We start from the raw sequence: 9,781 nt of genomic DNA on the forward strand, positions 1-9,781 counted from the left end.
GACCATATCGCAGATTTTCATATTTCCGTTCGAAAATTAATGTTTTATGGCTTAAACTGTTACTAACGGTTAAAGAAAAATGCACAAAACATAAAATTTTGAACTCAAATATAAAAATCCGCGATCTTGTTTTTTTTGTCAGCAGTCTTATAACTGGCATCTATGCATTTTCGCAAAAATTGGCTCATTCCAAGACAAAAATTAAAAAAAGTTGTCAAAACCTTTAATCTATGAGAGTGCAGCTTCAAAATGGCGTAATAAAATAAATTTTATCTTTGTTTTAAGTCTTCATTCGAACAAAATGTTTCCTTCCGATGAAGCACGTTTGTCCTTATTAATCACGTGGCCCCAATTTCTCGAAACTTCTTAAGTCCCTTATAACAGGATTAAGCTAATCTCACTATTTTTGTTGTTCTATAAAATGTGTTAAATTTACTTCTACAAGAATTTTAAGAAATTATGTAGGAATAATCTGTATGATTATCAGAATAAACCATTTTTGAATTATCAAAATCCATTTTCAGTATGTATTTTGGCTAATTGAAATAAGCGACTTAAGCCTGTTAAGCTTAAGAAGTTTCGAGAAATTGGGGTCAGGTATACACACACTGTTTATTTAGCGAAAGAAGTGAAAAAATAACACTAACAATAATTTTAATGTATGCTTTTTCGGAATAACCCTTAAGCCGGATACTACCGGAAAATACCAAATATCAAACAATCTTTTCTGTTTTTAGATAGGTTTGAAAAACAAGAGGCCCATGAAGGCCTATGCTCTACTGACATGGCTCTTGTGGTCATTTTCAATCCAGAGCATGCATGTATGAGTAATAGGTAACAAACATACAGTTTGCGTTTTGTGTTTAAGTTAGCTGAAAACGCTGTGCGTTCAACATTTGAGGACAGAACGTGTTGTAAGCGGATTAAATGCGTGAACTGTTTTAATATGTGCCAAGTCAGGGTCATCCAAGGAAAAAAAATAATTGTTAATAAAACTGCACTCATGGTCAAAATGTCACTGTTATAGCTTCAAAAATAAGAAAGTAGGTCAAAAGGTCACAATCAAGGTCATCCGAGGACAACATTGATGCTCGTTTGCAAAACTGTACATATGGTCCAAATTGCATTGCTGTAGCTTCAAAATTAAAAAGTAGGTCAAAAGGTCACAATCAAGGTCATCCGAGGACAACATTGATGCTCGTTTGCAAAACTGTACATATGGTCCAAATTGCATTGCTGTAGCTTCAATATTGAAAAGTAGGTCGAAAGGTCACAGTCAAGGTAATCCGAGGACAACATTAATGCTCGTTCGCAATACTGTACACATGGTCCAAGTTACATTGCTGTAGCTTTAAAAATAAAAAAAGGAGGTCGAAAGGCCCCCAGCTTTGGCACCGGGGGCATAACTTCAACTGTTTTGCTGGATGGTATCATATGATGATCCACAACAATAACAAAGGTATACGCCTTGTGGTTTAAACAAAAATATTTTAAAATTTTACTTATATAAGTCTCTAGAAAACTTGTGGCCCCCGGGACAGGGCCAGTTTTGACCCCAGGGGCATAATTTGAACAACCATGGTAGCGGACCACTAAATTATGCCTTATTCAAACTAGCAAGGGTCTGCCCAGCGGTTCAGACAAAAAGATTTTAACCATTTCCCAATTTAAGTATACCAAACCTGTGAACCCAAGGGCGTGGCCAGAAATGACCAAAGGGGCATAATTTGAACAAACATTTACACGCTATTGTGTTTAGATGGATGCACGAACGACAGACACTTCTGGTCTTTGGCCAATAGAGCTAAAATGGCCTTGGGTTAATAGAGCTAAAATCAATCAACCCCTTTAAACTGTAATTTTGATCTCTTTCTACAAGGGCAATGGAGAGTACAACATAAAATCAACTGCACAACCGAAAAACAAGTTGTCTCTCTTTAATTCTGGACTTGGCTATACATGAAGATTCGGCTAAAAAGAGCATTTTTTATACTTCCAATGGCCAAAATGTAGTAGTGCATGGGCGGATCTGGCTAGTTTTCGAAAGGATGGATATCTAAATACTGTACAAGTTTCATCGAGATACAATCAAAACTGAAGACTGTATCGTGTTCACAAGTAACTGTTTACAGACGCACTAACGCACGCACATACGACGTACACATTACCATCGCATAAACTAAGAGCTAAAAATCTGACCAATCGGATAATAGCATTGCAGGCAGTCTTGAGTATAATACCGGCATTGGTTTATTGCTACGACAGTGGTGGTGTGTAAGCTTATTTATACTCGCACCATTAGGCGAGTGTTCTAATAAGGTTGTTAGTCGTTTTATGTTTTTGGGAGCATAGTGCACAGGCAGAATGTAACCCTGGTTAGAGCTACCTTTATTCTTTAAGTATAGCACTGTCACACGGGACCCCAATTTAAAGTCCGATAAGTATTTATTAAGTGGTGCGGTGGGGAATCTAACCTGCGACCCCTGGATTGACAGTCAAGTGTGTTAACAGTAGACCATAGATCCGCCACTTTGCTATGACCATTATCATTGTTCTTTATATTGCCATATCTGTTTTGTTACCACAGGGTGAGTAATCATGTGACTTATGCCCCAGTCATTTGTTAACCACGGTCTCAAAAGTACGGGGATATACCGGGGATAGCGGGGAAAATAGGCCGTGTTTTTACATTCCACGCCCCCCCCCCCCAGTGCCGAGTGAATGCAGTGGTTTTGTTTTTGCACCGAAAATAGCGGGGAATGTGCCTTACCCCGGTATCCCGGGATTTTACCAGTGGGTGGGGATATCACCCGAGAATGGCTGGACCGAAAATCCCCGCTATTCCCTGGACAGGGTGGGGGGAGGACGTGGTAACAATTGACTGGTGCATTAAAAGGGTTCCCACATGGCTCACCACGGGTCACAACCAATGTTCACAAACACTTAATATACGTTAGTTTCTAAATAAATTTTGACAGAAAAAAAATAAAATCTTAGCCTATAAAAGGCTTTGCAACTTCTTGCTGGTACGCGTATAAAATGTTTCGATGTGTTTGTATTTTGATGATGCAATCTGTTTTGACGACATTTTTTACAACACTGCAACGTTAAAATTTTGACCAAGAATTGCTTTATTAAGATATGTGAACCGTGATGAGCAATGTAAAAACCCCTGTAAGTCATGTGATTACTCATCCTGACTATGTGTTGAACTATATATGAATAAAATGTGCCTTACTTATTTATTTGTAGAGTCCAAGGCATGTTGCCTTGTTGAAATTGAAAATAAACTGTACACGTTTATGTATTCTAAATTCAGCGTTCTCTGTTTGATTGGGTTCCAAGGATTCGATAAAAAAGACAACACGTCATAACACAACTTTGTTTTTAATGAAGTTTAATAAAATAATTGTTTATTCAAACTGGTATACAATTGATACATAATTTCAATGGATACTCATTCATTTATAAGAGTATAAAGTTTATAAACAACCTTAATGGATAATTGTTTATTTCTGAAGGAATACATATTACCCACAGTTTTTGTTCATTCATTATGGTATTAAGTTATACACAGTGTCGATGGATATTTGGCATTTTACAAAATATATAAAAAGTATAAAAATTAAGCACAGTTCCCATGGACAACTGTTAAATAAATAAGGTATAAATATAAACACAGTTTCACGGATATTTGTTTACTTATGAGGGTACCAAGTTTATAATCAGTCACAGTGGATAAATGTTTATTTCTGAAGGTGAAAATAGTATACACTGCTTTCCCGGATATTTGTTGAATAAAGAGAGTATAAAGTTTAATAATATAAGATATTTGTTTACTTATTAGGGGTTTCTAAACAATCACACTAGCAAGGTGGGTAAAATAAGCTGATTTTTAAAAAAATACAAAATTAACATCTAGGCAAATATGTTAGTAAAACACTTGAAATAAATCAACATTGTTGCGACCTCCAAACATTCATTAATATTACACAGTATAAATTATGTATTTATAACCATACCATGCTATTTTATCTAATCAAGACATTAAATCCTGCATCGGTAGAATGATCGAAGCCCTTCTATAACTACCATATGGGTAAATTATAACGCTATTCAGTTATAATACTCGCCGTTGATTGAAAGCGGTCTTAGACAACACGGTCTTAGACACAAACGCCACCCTCGTGATTAAAATAATTTACTTACAAAAACGTAACATAACCGTTAATAAATAGTTTTAGGTTAAAAACGCTCCAATTTATCCTCACGGTAGTAATAGAATGATTTCGCACAGTCTTTTTCTTAAAGATTCACTCTTACTCCCAAATAAGGTTTACCACAAGTATAACAAGTGTTTTAACTTACTAATAAGGATGACCAACTGTCGATAACAATGGTTCATATAAAGGATACCGAGTTTAATTTCAAAGAAAGGTGCAGAAAACACTGTATTTCTACCTTATGACACGATAGAAGATCACAGTAAATCTTTTAGCATTCACCAATCATTTATTTTTTTTTTTGCGTTTTCAACTTTTCAATACACGGTTACAGTCATATTATCAGCAATTTATATTTGCCATAAATGCATCATTTAGTTAGTAGTTAAAGGTTTATCACTCAAAATTTATGTTTATTATACAAGTGTATTTATCGCCTTTGAATAAGTATAATTTGTATACACACCGCCACAGTCTTATATGCTTCATTTCACGCTCTAACGTCATAAATGTATATAGATACACGAACTCCTGTGATGACTAACTCCTGGTTAATGACCTTTGAAATGTTGCCACAATCCAGTATGTTTATTTATCACTCTAGATTTATACATGTATGCAGTTACGCAATATCTTGTGAAGGCTAACTGCTGAGTTATGGCCCTTTAAATCTTGATTTAAACATAAGTATTTATTGCTGGTGAATTATGAGAGTCCGAGTGCACCTCAAAAGTACGTTCGTATGATCTTTACATGTCTCATAGAATGCTATGTTTAACACTCTGTCCTATTATATTTATTCATCGATTCAACGTGATCATGTATCGCCGCCACGAAATGACAGTTCCCAAGCACCCCAGTCAGGGTAAGTCCATCCACGACGTTGCTTTTGGGTATCACTTGCATCAACAACATTTACCATCTTCGGATCGGGCTCTGTTTCTAACAGCTTCAGCGCTTTCTTTCTAAATACAAACGGCGTGTGCTCTAAAACATAGTTCTCTATCTCCGCAAGCATCACAGTCTTACCACAATATTCTCGAAATATTGTGTTTGCCAACTCCTCTTCGCTTTGTGCATTTCCAAGTTGAAGCGGAATTTCCTCAACCAGTACCTTAAAGTCAGACATTTTGAACTCTCCTTTACACTGGGTACAAGTGTTTAGCGTTTCTTTCATTGCCTCTAACGCCTTAGGGTGATTAGCAAAGTGAATAAGATGGTATATGACATTATTACTGCCTCCTCTCATCTCATAAAATAGTGCATACGCCGATCCAGTGCGCTTTTTCATATGATTTATATAACTCTTGGTGCAGGATTTCGGATTTTCGGCTGTACTACCATCTGCGTTGTCTCTTACGATTCTCACAAACTCGGCAAGATTTCCGCTTGGCCTGTCAATCCCATACAGTTCTGCAACAGACCCTGGATTTTTTCGACAAAATCTATTTACAAATCCGCTCATAAACGAAATCAGAACTTCACTTTCCGTGTCAACAAATTTCTGCACATGTTGCATTGGGGTATGACTGTAACCGAAAGGATCAAGAATAGTCAGTGTTCTTGACTTATATAATCTTTCACGCTGGAATTCACCGAACGTTTCTCTTTCAATACTTATTGTAATAGGAAACTGGGGATGCCTCACCCGTATGATGACACTTTTGTCGCGTTCGGAGGTTTCTAAATCCGCGTCTGAACGGAAAAATGAACCCAGGTACAATTGTATATTCCTTCTCAAGGCTTGAAAGTTTTTCTGTTTATTCTCTACGAGATAAATATATGTTATTCCAATGTCACCTAACTCCGCCCCTCTGACCTCTTCACCCTCTTCGGTAAGTTCGTCCATAAATCGACGGATAGCAGTTTCGTGAAGATTTGTCCATGTGGTTCCCATCGTTTGTTTATTTTTTCTGTCGATAAAATTGCAGTAAAACTGCAAAACTACCATGATCATAATCAATGGAGAGCCATAGCTTTCTATTTTATTTCCCCATTCACTCCCATATCTCCCTTCACCAGCGAATCCATCAATTAGCACAACGTTCAAATTAGAATTTAATATCTTTGCTACATACGCCTGAAGGTATTTCTTATATATCACTCGTTTAAGCCATCCATGAGGCTTGTCTTCCTTGAAGAAATCAGCCATCGTGAACGGTTTACGAAACTCTGAACAAGACCTCAAAATTCTGCTTAAATATATACAAATGAAGTGGTTTTCCATGCCTATAAATATTTTACAGGTTTTTGAAGCCTGGAATCCCACTTCATCACTCACGATCACACAAAAAGCTTCTATATACACATGGAGTGATTTCCCAGGCCTATAAATACTTTATGTGCGTCACAGGTTTTCCAGCCTGGAATCCCACTTCATCACTCTATACATATGGAGTGGTTTCCCAGGTCTATAAATACTTTCTATGCGTAACAGGTTTTTCAAGCCTGGAATCCCACTTCATCACACACTTGCGGTCACACAAAATGCTTCTATATACACATGGAGTGGTTTCCCAGGCCTATAAATACTTTATGTTCGTCACAGGTTTTGCCACCCTAGAATCCCACTTCATCATACTGTACACATGGAGTGGTTTTCCAGGCCTATAAATACTTTCGATGCGTAGTAGGTTTTTTAAGCCTGGAATCCCACTTCATCACTCACGATCACACAAAAAGCTTCTATATACACATGGAGTGGTTTCCCAGGCCTATAAATACTTTATGTGCGTCACAGGTTTTGCCACCCTAGAATCCCACTTCATCATACTGTACACATGGAGTGGTTTCCCAGGTCTATAAATACTTTCTATGCGTAACAGGTATTTCAAGCCTGGAATCCCACTTCATCACTCACTTGCGGTCACACAAAATGCTTCTATATACACATGGAGTGGTTACTTGGCATATAAATACTTTATGTGCGTCACAGGTTTTGCCACCCTAGAATCCCACTGCATCATACTGTACACATGAAGTGGTTTTCCAGGCCTATAAATACTTTCTATGCGTAACAGGTTTTTAAAGGTTGGAATCCCACTTCATAACTCACTTAAAGTCACATAAAATGCTTATATATATATTTACACATGAAGTGGTTTCCCAGGTCTATAAATACTTTCCATGCGTAACAGGTTTTTCCAGCCTCGAATTCCACTGCATTACTCACTTCAGGTCACACAAAATACATTTCTTTTCTGGCGGATTTACTGTATTTTTTAAGCGGCCGTTCCTGTTTTTTTACCAATACATCAACACACACACACATACATATATATTACTACTACTACTACTACTAGTATTATAATTATTATTATTATAATTATCATTTTTATTATTATTAAATATACCATAAAAGTATAAATGATAGGTCCGTCCGAATATTTTGACGAAGTTAAATACCAAAAGTTTTTTTGTTGAAGCATTAGAGCGTCATATAATACATTCAATTGTTTTTGTGATATGCCTAAATCAGAGGACTGTTAATATGATGAAATTAATCATTACCAAGAGTGGTATTTCCTTTAAATTACACTTTGTAGAAAGAGTACAGTTAGATTAGTTCGGGATTTCTGATCTAAATACAAATTGTATATGAAAAACGATTCAAATTTCGCCCGATTATGTTTGGTAACTGGATAATAAAGAAACAGAATCTACTTTTTTATCTATTCCGCCCAGTCGATCGAATATTATTTTAGGCAAAAAGAAAATAATCTCACACTTGTCCACCAACCAAACACATTATACATGCGCTTAGCCGTAACTTCCTTATTAACCCGTGGGATCCCAAGACATAATTTTGAATCGATCAGATAGAGATTTCAGAAAATCAACTTTCGGTTTGAATGTTTCATGTTTTCATTATTGAAAGCGCTGCAATGTAAATCAAAGCCCTGAACGTGCCGAGAGACTGGGGGAATGGTAGAGAAGGTGTCGAGGCTTGCAAGGAGTTGAAGTGATTGCGAGATAAGGTTAACATCAAGTGAACTTATATCAAAACTGAACATGACTTAATTGTAAGAACTGTTTATGTTTGTAAGTTGCATCTCACAATCACACTCTCTAAAGCTTGATGTCAGCAAATCAGTCTCGACAACCACTATACTATTCCTCAAGTCTCTTCAATGCTCTTATTTACGGATAACAATAGCGAATATGTAAACAGCAAGGAGTCGGCACTGAAGACATCCATTACGAAACATGTCGCTTCAACAACATTTACAGGCGATCTATCACTTGTTTACACTTTTATGCACTGCAGTGCTTCTTCATATTAAGGGGCTAGACACCAGATGGTCTTAAAATCGGCAAATACAGTATTTCCACAAAACAATTCTTCAATTTTCGAGGCGAGCTAGTGGGAGGCGTAAAATGAATCACTTTACATGGTTAAAATTAAGAACGCAACAATCATGTTGCTGTCTCATCCTCGTTAAAAATAGCGCATATGGTTTCCCAGTTTAAATGATATCTTTTTATGAATACCGATACATTTCCGACGCTATTTTTTAAACTTAGCGGGATTTATGTGGTAGACAACCATAGCCAATTTCGAATTGGAAAACTGCGCAAAAGCTGAGAAAGGTACTTTTGTTGTAGGCGATGTGATACAACAGAAAATAAGATTCAATGCGTGGTGCACAACGATGTAAAATGTATGTAAGTTTTTGACATTTTTCTTTTTTTTTCTTGCAATTGTATCATCTGGTGTCTAGTCGCTTTAAGATTAAGAGGTATACCAGTATTCCGTTACACTCGAAAACCAAGTGCATATGTGCATATTGCTTCGCCACACTTCCAAAATGTGACAGAGTTTACAACACCAAATTTAACTCAGACAGTTGTGAATGTTAACAACATCAAATCAAGTACTATGGATACTATAAGTTCACTAAATGAACCCCTTCGTTACTCTCGACACCCACTATACCAATCACAAGTTTCCCACCACTCTCAGTGCTTTGATCGTAGGAGAACAGTCAAGTAAACCCGTTTCTGTTTTTGTTTTTGTATCAAAACTCTTTCGAGAAGTCCTCAATACATATAAACATCCAAAATTAGCTCCAGGACCAAGACTCACATGACATTTTAAGCATAAAATGTTGCTGTTCTACACAACTTTGCACTCATTGCAAGTTCTCGCAGTCAAATTTTCACATTTTGTGTACTCATAGGAATGGAGACAACTTCATTAAAGAAAATGGAAAAATATTAATTATGAAATCCATAAAATGGCAATTTTATCAACCGGACAAGATAAATGTATTTAATAGTACAAATTCGCCAGAAATAGTGAAATGCATGCCATGTCTTGCCCAAAATGACAATTTTTAAACAAAGCAGTTTGTACCTAAGGTCATTTATGCATTGTCAATGTCAAGGCATGTAGATACCAACAAGATCCACCCGCAATTCAACTCAACACTGACTAAAACATGAAGCTGAAGCGCGCTCATAGTTTGATAGTTAAACATGGGAGCAGGCAACTCATCATATTTTTATAGCAATTGACAAGGAGCCATACTTTGTACACTGCAGTCAAAACATTCAAG

This window comes from Mya arenaria, chromosome 10 (assembly GCF_026914265.1).
Source record: "Mya arenaria isolate MELC-2E11 chromosome 10, ASM2691426v1".
Classification (NCBI taxonomy): Eukaryota; Metazoa; Mollusca; class Bivalvia; order Myida; family Myidae; genus Mya; species Mya arenaria.